Raw genomic sequence first — 12,946 nt, 5'->3', positions numbered from 1 at the left:
GCTGTTTGTAACTAGCAAGTGATTTGGAAGAGAGTGATCGAAGGTAGGGTTTTAGTTCGGGCCACAACGAGAAACTATGCAAAAGAAAAAATAAATATTAATTTGATGAAGGTATGATAACACACGTGAATATAGATTATAATTGTAGTAGGGGAGGGAAAGGGCAGGAGGAGGAGCGTCTTCACGTGCCAAAAGGCTGGACCATGACTCCCACTAATTAAACAACCCAGTCTGGCCAGTGTTCGAGAGCATGAGGAAGATGATCGAAGAAGAAGACGCTCCTCTTCCGTATGTATCTATATTCAAAGTTGCCATCCACTCATTCACAATAGTCTAGTCGATGAGATATTCTATAATATCAATCAGAGCCAAGGAAAGGAATGAATGGAGTTAAATATGTACATATAATATTGCCAGTTTCTGCAGAAAACTTGGGTCCTGGTGCGAGGACAGTGAGGACTATTACTGGGAATAGGGAACCTTTGACTCTGCAAAATAAACTGTATGCGAAGCCCTAGATGGTCAGCAACTGGAGCTTTGACCGTTCTAAGCCCTCATGATCATGGTGTTGAGTTTCATTTGCTTACAGATGCAGAGACTGAGGTGGGGAAAATCATGGTTCCAAGACCAGGGTTTTTTACCATCAAATTGCGAGTTTTGCTTGTCTTTTAATCGTTGTTATTGTTTTGTCTTCTATTTCATTTTATTTGTTTTTGCAATTACCGGTATAAAATTCTCTGTTAGGATCTTAATATTCTACTTTGGATAGAGAAATATTTGGGGTTCGTAGCTAGGCTCAGTTACAACCAAACCAATGCCTTTAAAGGGACCATAACCCTTGTTCTTTTAGCTAGAGGGAAGCAGTTCTTCTTCATCTAAATTGACCATCACGTACCTTTACCTACATTAGTCGCATTTTGCAACCTGATTTTATGCATGAGTGAAATAGAAAGGAACGAAATGGAACAGTTTTTCAAAAATAAAAATTCCATTGTGCAAACCAAACAAATAGGACCCATTCCTATTTCATTCCATACTGTATAAAAGGTGCATGGTATGCTCATTCCATCTTTACATCTTGTCCTTAATTCCAACATTAACCCAACCCAAACCTGAGACCTGCCCCGACCTTTTTATTCCGACTCTAACTCTAGCCATTTGGATCGCGACTCTAGTCTCAAAGTACGTTATATCAATATAATTCTGTTTTTGGTTACCTTATTTTTGATTATGTTACATTTTCACTACTAGTTGTAACTAGACTACTAGACTAGAGTCTAGAGTCCTTGAAGAGACACTAAGCAACCATTTTCTTTTCCTCTTCAGAAAGTGAGCAACCTAGAGGCTAGCTAGTTAACAAAATGTAAATTTTGGAAGCGTGAATAAGAATATGAGAATAAAGGAGTGAGAAATTCACATCCAAACTAAGTGCCTCTGTGATTGCAAACCTATAGTGCATACGGTAGGCTTTCTTTCTTTGTTTTTTGGTGAAAAATACAATTTTCTGAAATTTTATTGGGAATTTTGGCCTGAGTATTAAGAACCAAATTGAGATTCCAATTGATACAAAATGAGGACACAGATCTGCACCCTCTTGCTCATCGGTATCGGTATCGATATCGATTGACAGTTGCAAGATATTGATGAGCAAGTTCGACTTTATGCAATGTAAGCATATTCATGGTGGCTGATACACCGATACTCTTGTCAAGCAAAATATCACCTGCTCTATAGGTCCTCGACGGGCCATTCCATTGTAGCTCAGCTTCTGCCTTCTATTGAGTGGTATCCCTGGCCTTGTTGGCCTTGCCAAGGATGTTTTGTAATAGTCTTGCAGGCCAAGCTTTGGTTTCTTTTTTGTTTGGGCCTTGGACTCTGTTAGGAGTTAAGATGGCTGATCTATTTCAGACCTGTTTAAGGAAAAAGAGATTCGAGAGAATTGTAGAGAGAATTGTGTCATATTATTGAGAATAGGAGCCCTATATATAGGGATTACAAAGTACTAGTTCTAATGTTACAAGGAATACCAATCCGTGTAGGATTGGGAAATCTAGAACCTTCTCTCCTATTACTACTCCTAGTTTGATAAGGCACACTAAATCGATATTCCTTCAACACTCCCCCTTGTGCCGCTCAAACTTGGTGGTGACGCTTCATCCGTTGCCTCGTTAAAAACCTTGCCAGGTAACAAAAACTCTGTGGGACAAAAATAACCCTGGTCGAAGGACAAAAAGAGCACAACACGTCCTTCACTCTTCGAGATCGAACATGTAGACATCATAACTCCCCCTGATGTCGATATCTCCCCCTGATTGCTACAATCGTGGGAGTTCGGATAATTTTCTCAATCCGATGCTCTTCACATGTTTCTCGAAGGTGGATTTAGGTAACGACTTAGTGAATAAGTCTGCTACATTATCCTCTGATCGGATTTGATTCACTTCAATCTTTAGAAGTGCTTGTTGTTGCTGATTATAAAAGAATTTAGGCGAGATATGCTTGGTGTTGTCACCCTTGATGAAACCTAACTTCATTTGCTCAATACAAGCTGCATTATCCTCATAAATGCATGTAGGTTCTTCTGTGGTAGACTTCAAACCACAACTTCCTTGAATATGTCTAATTACAGACCTTAGCCATATGCATTCACGCACGGCTTCATGTAGAGCAATAATCTCTGCATGATTTGAGGAAGTAGCAACAAGGGTCTGTTTCGTAGACCTCCAAGATATCGCAGTGCTTCCCATGGTAAAGACATAACCTGTTTGGGAGCGACCTTTGTGAGGGTCAGAGAGGTACCCTGCATCAGCAAAACCCATCAAGACATCATGAGCAGCGGCGGCGCCGGCGCCGGCAACATGGCCGGCGGCCATTCCATGGACGGGGGCGTTTTGCCTTTTGGGGTCCGATCCCAACTTTCCGTCATTCATTTTCTCTCTGTAGGGATAGAATAGGCCCATATCAATCGTACCTCTTAGGTATCGAAAGATGGTCTTTACACCAATCCAATGGCGGCGTGTTGGCGCAGAGCTATGTCGAGCTAACAAGTTTACTGTGAATGAGATATCCGGTCTTGTGCATTGAGCTAAGTACAATAATGCGCCTATTGCACTCAAATAGGGCACTTCGGCCTCTAATGGTTCTTCGTCCTCATCCCTTGGACGAAACGGATCTTTTCCGGGCTCAAGACTACGGTCGATCATGGGAGTACTCGCAGGCTTCACTTTATCTTCATTAAAGCGCCTTAGAATTTTCTGAGTATATGCAGACTGATGGATCAAAATCCCATCACTACGGTGCTCGAGTTCTAAACCGAGACAAAACCGTGTTTTCCCAAGATCTTTCATCTCAAATTCGGATTTAAAGTATTTAGCAGTTTCCTTCAACTCATCTAGAGTTCTAATTAGGTTCATGTCATCGACATAAACTGCAACGATTGCAAATCCGGAACTTGTTCTTTTAATGAACACGCATGGGCATATTTCATTATTAATATATCCCTTCCCAATCAAGTAGTCACTTAGACGGTTATACCACATCCGTTCGGATTGTTTTAATCCATATAGTGAGCGTTTTAATTTTATTGAAAACGCGCTCCGTGGTTTAGAGCCACTTGATTTGGGTAATTGAAGTCCATCTGGAACCTTCATATATATCTCTGAATCTAGATCCCCATAGAGATATGCTGTAACCACATCCATAAGCTGCATGTCAAGTTTTTCGGAAACTACCAAACTGACAAGGTAGCGGAACGTTATCACGTCCATTACGAGAGAATATGTCTCCTCGTAGTCGATTTTAGGGCGTTGTGAGAAACCTTGCGCCACAAGGCAGGCTTTGTATCTTACCACCTCATTTTTCTCATTACGCTTTCTAACAAAGACCCATTTATGGCCAACAGGCTTTACATTTGGGGGTGTCTGCATTACAGGCCCAAATACCTGTCTCTTTGTTAGTGAATCCAATTCAACCTGGATCGCATCTTTCCATTTAGGCCAATCCACTCTTCGTTGACATTCTTCAACAGAGCGAGGTTCGATATCATCATATTCTATAATTCCTTTTGCAATATGATATGCAAATGCATCATCAATCGCCATAGAATTTCTATCCATCATCTCATGTACACTAGTGTAATTTATGGAGATCTCTCTATTCTTTGGAGTTGGTTTTGACATTGGAGCGTCCCCCAATGATGTCTCTTGGACATAACCATAATCCGGAATGTTCTCATGAGATGGATTATTTACATCGATGATTAATGGATTATTTTGTGCCAAACTCGCCTTCTTTCTTGGGCAAGAATCCATCGAACCTATTGGCCTCCCGCGCTTCCTGGCAGGAGCCGTGGGCCTAGCCACAACGTCACTACCACTGTGGACGTTGGCGCCATGCTCAAGTGCCTTTGAGGTGGCGTCATGTCCTCTAATTTTAGGGACATCAATCCTTGCAGGCACATTTGCAGCAGGTATGTGTGATCTCGTCACTTTAGCGATATCAGAAAACGGATCAGGCATCGATTCTGCTACGTTCTGAAGATCGAGAATTCTCCGCACTTCAATTTCGGACTATGCGGTTCGGGGATCAAGATGAGACAGAGTGGGGACAGACCACGACAATTCTTGTCGTTCCTGTTGAACATTTATGTTCTTATCTCCCCCTAATGACGGGAAGACTGTCTCATCGAAGTGACAATCCGCAAATCTTGCGGTAAAGAGATCGCCTGTCAAGGGTTCTAAATAGCGGACAATGGTTGGAGAATCATATCCAACATAAATGCCTAATCGTCGTTGAGGACCCATTTTGGTGCGCTGTGGCGGCGCAATAGACACATAAACTGCACACCCAAATATGCGTAAGTGTGAGACATTAGGCTCATACCCAGTCACCATCTCGGACGCAGAAAAGGGTTGAGTGGCAGTGGGCCTCAGACGAATAAGCACAGCTGCATGCAATATTGCATAGCCCCAAGCAGAAATAGGGAGATTGGTGCGCATCACCAATGCTCGAGCAACCATTTGTAGTCGTTTAATGGTGGCTTCTGCGAGACCATTTTGGGTATGAACATGAGGAACAGGATGTTCAACATCAATCCCAATGGACATGCAATAATCATCAAAAGTCTTTGATGTAAACTCCCCAGCATTGTCTAATCTTATAGACTTAATGGGATGATCAGGGTGGTGAGCCCGTAACTTAATTATTTGTGCTAGGAGTTTTAGCAAATGCAGCGTTCCTTGTGGACAATAGCATGACATGTGACCATCGTGTCGATGCATCAACCAATACCATAAAATATCTAAATGGTCCGCATGGTGGTTGAATAGGTCCACAAATATCACCTTGGATTCTTTGCAAGAATGGTATATTTTCTTTAGTGCCCTTTGCATAGGATGGTCTCGATCCTAACTTTGCTAAAGAGCAGGCTTTGCAAAACAGATAATAGGCTCCAGAAACAACCAATGAGGATTTTGGTTGAGCCATGAAGTCACAATGGACTTTAGAAGTCGAAATTTGAGTCAGAGGAGCAGAGGTGGCGTCAAAGCCACCCTTGAGCAGCAGGGGGATGGCGGCGCCGGCTAGTGGTGGTCGGACTTGAAGGGGGAAGGCGCCGTGAGGCGCAGGTGCTCCTCCTTGATCCAAATTTCGAGTTTTACTTCCTTTTGTTCTGAAAAAGGGATGTCCGTGTGAAGTCTTTAATATACGGATCATCATGTCACGACCTGGGTGTCCCAAACGGTCGTGCCAAAGCCTATACGTGTCGAAATCCCATAAATCATCTCTCATGACATGGTTGGATTCAATGACTCGAATAGTGGTTGCATACAACCCACTAGAGCGACACATAAGTTTCTCTAATACTCGTTTATGTCCGTAGTCATTAGAGGTGATGCAAAGGAACTCTTGTCCATTCTCACAATGTGTTTCCACATGAAAACCATTGGCTCTTATATCTTTGAAATAATAAAGTTCGAAAAACATGTCTACGACATGAGATAAAATAAATCGATACTTTATTAATAATATCCAATGATGACACCAAAGTTTCGTGACCATAATCTAATCCAATATAAAAATCAAATCGTAGACAAATCGTAGTCACTCTATCCGTTCGGTAATTTCAATTTAGTTGTGACCAGGTAAGGTAAGGCGAGATTTTGGTGGAGCGTTGCTCACTTTTAAAACCGTTCTCTCAAATCAAACCTTGCCTAGACATCACAAGTACTCTTGAGTACGCCTAGAGGGAAAGAGTTAATACAATAAGTCATTTTATTGATTTAAGGCATAATTGCCATTACATAATTCTTGGAAAAGTAAAGGACTATACTAATCAAAATCTGCAGCATGTTGTCTTCATCGCCAGATTTAAAGTCTTTGTGAACTCGATGTCTGGATCACCATAATGCGACTACCTTCGTAGGTACATTGCAAATTCAGGTCCATTGATCAGACGTTCCATATCAAAAATAGACACCATAAAGAGGATTCTCCCTTGATTGAGGCGCATTGGCGCAATATGCATAGTCCCTAAGACTAGTGGCGTTGGAAAGAGGTGCCCATGGCCAACGTTGGCTCCATGGTTTCCAACCCTATGTCCCTCAAAATCACGCCTCCTACGGTCGTGTGATTGTCGCCTTGAGTGATTACCTTCTTGAGCATTTCGATCATATGGATCATGACGTCGATGGCGACTTTCTCTAGCCATAGGACGATGCTCTTGATAGCTATCTTGAAGCCTATCAAATCTTCTTTTCACAAGTTCATTGCCATGTCTTTCAGTAGTGACCATAGCTTCAATAAGCTGTTGAAAACTTGTGATCCGTCTTGCATTTACATGAGTCCGGAATAAGTCAGAGGACCTCATAGCATAGACGGGGAAGGTATTGAGGGTTTTCTCAATCAATTGGTCTTCTGTGATTGTTTTTCCACAGAGACGCATCATTGCTCTGATGCTGAGAGCTTCCGAATAAAATTGCATGACAGTGTCAAATTCAGAGAAGCGAAGATGTTTCCATTCTGCTTCTGTATTCGGAAGTATGGAGTCACGAACATTGCCATATCGTTCGCGAAGCGCATGCCAAAGCTTTATGGCGCTATCCTCATTTATGAACTCAAACTGTAGGTCACTATCCATGTGACGTTTCATGAAGGCAAGTGCCTTGGAATTATCTTTCTCAGTTTGAGGGTCTGGAGCTGTTTCTATAGGACAAAGCTCTTGGATTGTATGCAATAAATCACGGGCAATAAGGTGGATCTCGACATCAGTGACCCAAATTAAGTACCTTTTGCCTGCATAATCCAATGGAACAAAATCGAGTTTGTTTGTGTTTGACATCCCGAAAGATGAAACAAAAACAAGTTAGTTTCGGAGTCAATGCTTCCACGAAAACTAATATAAATAAGATTTCCGAGCTATGCTACCAAGAAATTGATTTCCAAGAATAATTGGATTAGACCGAAACAATGATGTTTATATGGTCGTTAATCGATGCTTACGGACGCTCTTAGTCCGAAGTCTTACGAACGCTCATAGTTCGTTAATTGCGTGAATCCCCACGATTCCGCTTTTCAAGAATCGAACCCACGTTATAAGAAAGGTGGGATGTAGAAGAAGGGAGGTTTTCAAGTCCCCGAGAAAAGAAGAAATATTTAAATTTCGAATTATTGGAACTTCAAAACTTACTCTTTTGAATACTTACTTGGTGAAAATTTGGAGCAGATTCTGTTCTGAACAGCTTGTACCTCGATTGGTGTACAGATCTAAATATGACTCCGATAAGGCTGAAATTTGGAGGTTAGATGGAAGAGACAGAGACGAACAACTTTGATGAAGAAAGTTTTTCGATCTGAGCTTCCGAACTAGACTTTTCGAGGCTTGCAAGAAGACGGATGTGCACAGGAACGGGAAAAAGATGCAGTGGGTGTGCGTTGGCTTGTTTGCGCAGCAGGGATGCTTCGGTGGTAGCAGGCTGGAACGCAGGGCTGCAGGGAGGGAGCAGCAGGGGCTGCTGTGCAAGGTTGCAAGCGCACGGGCGTTCGGGCTGCAGCGAAGGCTCGGCTAGCTTGGGCTAGGGGCTGCTTTGTGAATGAGTTTTGGTTTTCTGTTTTGTGGTTAGAGTCGTGCTGATAACGTGTTTAAGGAAAAAGAGATTCGAGAGAATTGTAGAGAGAATTGTGTCATATTATTGAGAATAGGAGCCCTATATATAGGGATTACAAAGTACTAGTTCTAATGTTACAAGGAATACCAATCCGTGTAGGATTGGGAAATCTAGAACCTTCTCTCCTATTACTACTCCTAGTTTGATAAGGCACACTAAATCGATATTCCTTCAACAAGACCAAAAAAAAGATGGGCTCATCTATGTTCTATAGCCTTTTACGTGTCAAGCTCTTCAAACATGGACTCTCCCTTTCAGCTTGCAATATTTGTGAAATACTTTCTTCTATATATGCGAACAACCTAAGGACCTCACAGTCAGATTGCAAGGTTAATCTGTTTATTTGGTTTCATTTTCAGTTTGGTTAGTACTTTGGTACTCCCAATTCCAAAGGTATATGGTAAAGTATGAAGGTTGACAAAAAAAAAAAGGGGCTGAAGGTTGGAAACAATCCTTCCAATTCAAAGTCTAAAGCCCCTAGTTAAACTTGTTAAGTCTTCCTTTCTCTGCGTTGCTGTGCCCATTGTTTCGGCAACCAAAAAAGAATTCTAGGTATTTTGTTTTTGCTTGGTGACAAGGCCATCTTTGCGATGAGTCCCAAAAATTTTATTAGAAAATTACACACAAGTGATCTTTTGAAACTTTAATTAGTGATAAGGCCACTTAATTTTTTTTGTACACATAAGGCTATCTGCTTCCACAAATTAATTAATTCCTGACAATTTTACCCTCCCACAATTAATTCCATCAGCCTTACACAGTTACCCGTACCTCTCTCTCTCTCTCTCTCTCTCTCCGATCACAGTTCTCTCTCTCTCCTCGACCACAGGTTTTTCACTTCTTTGGTCTCCGCCTCCGATTCCGGCGACCACCGGCACGACACTCTCTCCCCCCGCATCCGATTCCCGCGACCACCGCCTCCGATCTGGTGAGATTCCAATCGATCCAAGCTTGCAAAACCTAGAAACGGTGCCAGCAAGCCTAAAGACGATGACGACGATGATGAAGCTCCGATCGGAGCTACCTCAGTGGAGTCCAACTCAGATCTCTTTGATTCTCTACTCGTCTCAGAAACCGAATGCTCGCAGTGAGGCCTCTGGTTTCTCTGTGAACTTGACCTCGTGCTCATACTTCGGCGGCGAGATTTCATGCAAGTTAGGCAGATTCTCAGTTGGATCACTGGAGTCCAACTCAGATCTCTCCGAGAGAGTGGGTTCTTTCACCTCTTGCCCATAATTGGGTTTATAAAGGCGTCGACGGAGGAAGCTCTGTTTGTGGACGTGGAGGAGGTTAGGAAGGTGTGTTGTGTTAAGGTGATGAATGGGAAGCGTGGGTGTAGTGTGTTGGAGAGATGGGGAAGTAGAAGTTGGGCCGTTTCCGACCAGCCAGGTTGATCCAACCGGTGTCGGAGAAAGTTTTCTCGATGAGTTTGTAGCTGGGCTTGTAAATGGGTTGGCTGTGCCTGATGCTGCATTGCTTGTGAACTTGTTTGGGTCATTGACTGTGGGGCAAATTGGACTACCCAACTTGTTCCGTTCCTAATTGTTTTAGTTTTCATTTGAGCAGAGATGTTGGTTATAGCTGTAGCTTTGTTTAACAGCACAAAAGTGATGAGGGCATGTGAATTAGTACTAATTGCATTTTGACATGTTAGAATTGATTAACCTTTGCACTTAATAGATAGATGTGGTTAATGAAATTGGATCTTAATTTTACGCCTCATTGTGCAATTTTGATGTTATGGTATATATCTATGTTTATGATGGTGTTTTATTCTTGTTTGTGTTTGTTTTTGTGGTTGAATTCTGGCAATATTTGTCTTGCACTTGCATCATTTCAAAAAGTGAAGCGGTTTTCAATGTTGGTGAGAGCAACTTTCGGAGTTGGTGAGAGTAGCTATCGGTTTAGGTGAGAGTAGCGTTTTGTTGTTAGTGAGAAGAGTTTTTGATGTTGATGAGAGTATTTTTTGTTATTGGTGAAAGTAACTTTTGGTGGTGATGATTGTAGCTTTTTGCGGTGGTGATAGTAGTTTTTGACGTTGGTGAGAGTAGTTTTTGTTGGTGGTGAAAATAGTTTTTTGAGATGGTGATAGTAGCTTTTTGCATCAGTGAGAGTAACTTTTCTTGATGGTGAGAGTAGCTTTTGATACTGGAGTAGCTCTATAATGTTAGTGAGAGTAGCTCGCTGGTGTTGGTGAGAGTAATTTTTGTTGTTGGTGAGAGCAGCTTTTGCTGTTGGTGACAATAGTTTTCTGTTGCTTGTGAGAGTAGCTTTTGGTGTTGGTAAGAGTAGCTTTTGGTATTGGTGACAGTAGCTTTTTTTGGCGGAGATAGTAGCATTTAGTTTTGGAGATCATAGGTTTTTTTGGTTAGGAGTAACTTTTGTTGCTAGTAATAGTAGCTTTTGTCACCTCGCTGGAGGTTTCCGGAAATCTCACCAGAGTAGCTTTCATTTTGTTGGTAACAGTAGCTTTTGTTGCTTGTGACAGTAGCTTTTGTGACCCCGCCGGAGGTTACCGGATATCTCATCAGAGTGGCTTTTGTTGCTTGCGATAGTAGCTTTTGGTGTTAGTGACAGTAGCTTTTGTGATCGCCGGAAGTTAGCCGGAGTTCACCGGAGGTCGGCTAAAGACCCGCCGGAGACCTCACCGGAGAGGAGAGAGGATAATTGTTAACTTTTTACTCTAGTGGCATTTATGTAAATATATTAATTTTTATATCCAAAATTTAACACATTTTTTATTCTAGTGGCCTTATGAGAGAAAAAAATAATTTGTGGCCTTATGGCTAAAAGAACATTCAAATATGCACTTATATGTAATTAACCCTACTTTTAACTAGCTTATGACACCTTATTCTTACAAACAAATGTGTTTCTTTTTGTATATCTATTCCTCTCCTTGATTTGTTTATCTCATCCTTATGTACAGATTTCTTTTTGTTTTTTGTCATCATAGGAAAATAGTTTGGGATAAATAAAACTGTATTAGGTGATTATTTGTAGATTAGTAAAGAGTATTTTAAATCGAGTCGGTTATTATTTTTATTTTTTTCACGTAATCGACTAGCTATGTAAGTTTGACCCCTCTTAACTAAATTTTTGGCTACGCCACTGGGTGGAGCCCAAATCATATTTGCATAACCAGCTCTAGTATAGTCATCCACGTGACCCCCATGACCATGAAGCTTTGCTTGCTTAATGCTCTCCCATATGGAACCACCCATTTCATCAGTGGCGGATCCAGGATCCTAGACTTGTCTAGGCTAATTAGAAGTGCACAATTTTTATTTTTTTTTAAGGTTTGGAATCCAGTGGGAGACTCATCCTCACGCCTTTATAATTTTTAATCAAAACTTACAATGGAAGTGACATAAGATGGAGTATCATTTGCAAACCATGACAGAAGATTTTTGTACCTCTTGGATTTTCAGTGATCTGTCATTATATTCAATACCTATAATATTATATAGATACCACCATTAAAATTATATATATCTATATTTCGGACATAACAAAGTATTCAACTCGACAAGTCACAGAGTAATTAAACAATGAAATCAAGCTGCAATATTTAAACAATTATATATACCATCATTATATTCAAGTCGGCAAGTCACAGAGTAATTAAATAATGAAACCATGAAACCAAATAAGCAATTAAACAATTAAACCATGAAACCAAATAAGCAATAATAGACTAATAGAGCAAATATGAAGAGCACAGAGTCACAGAGACATAAGAAGGAAACAAATCAACTAATCAAGTTGGCATTCGGCAAGTCTTTGGAATAAAAAAAAGTCAACAGAGTAAGAGATTCAATACCCAGAAATCCAGAATCACACAAATTCACAGCAGCAACTCGCTCGCCAACTCCAGTTCTCCAAAGTCTAAATCAAACAATCAGACGCAAACATGTAGCAGCAAGCCAGCAAGTCAGCCACTGACCTCCATCCAAACGCACAAGCAGGTGATTATACGCATTTATATGTGTGTAATTATATCTAAAACACAAAAATAAGTTAATCCTCAAGTCAATTATTATGTAATTAATCCATTTTTATTTATTTTGTAGAAAATAAGTGGAGTTGCAAGAACGAGACAATGCGACGTGAAAGTAAAGCAAATGCAGATTTTCTACTATATGATGAGAAGGTCAACATTGAGTCAACCACAAACCTAGCAATGGAAATGTGATTTGGAAAAAAAAGAAAAAGAAAAAGAAAAAAAAAAGAACCGACAAGCTTAATTAACCAATAGTTTATTTAACTATTGATTAATTAAATGCTGCACGCTGGTTTAATTGCATGAGTTTGAAACCAAATGGTTATTAATCAAGCTGCAGCATAATGGCCTCTTAATTAGACAAGGGTGGTTTAATTAAGCAAAGAAGGACCAGCAGACTATTCTTTTGATTCCAAGTGTCCTTTGGATGCAGCCAAAATCATTTTTTGTGTGCTTTCTCTCTCACCAACCACGTGTCTCTATCCTCTTCTCACTCATGAAACCAACACAGCCAGTAGCCTATATTCAATATATATATATAGCTCTCTACCTCTTCGGAGAGGGGAAGACACACACCCTACAACAGCGCCGCGCACCACACCAAAGAGGCAGCAACAACAGCGCCGCGCACCACACCAAAGAGGCAGCAGTCCCTTTGGGCTGCTCTCTCTCCTCTCCTTCTTCTCCTCTATTTTTCCTCTTTTCTTTAGTTTTATTTTAGGGATTTCAAGGATTTACTCACCCAAAGCTTCAAGAATCTATCAAAAGGCTCAACCTCTAC

Source organism: Rosa chinensis, chromosome 2, assembly GCF_002994745.2.
Source record: "Rosa chinensis cultivar Old Blush chromosome 2, RchiOBHm-V2, whole genome shotgun sequence".
In the NCBI taxonomy this organism is placed as follows: domain Eukaryota; kingdom Viridiplantae; phylum Streptophyta; class Magnoliopsida; order Rosales; family Rosaceae; genus Rosa; species Rosa chinensis.
Note: the sequence above shows the minus strand (reverse complement) of the source record.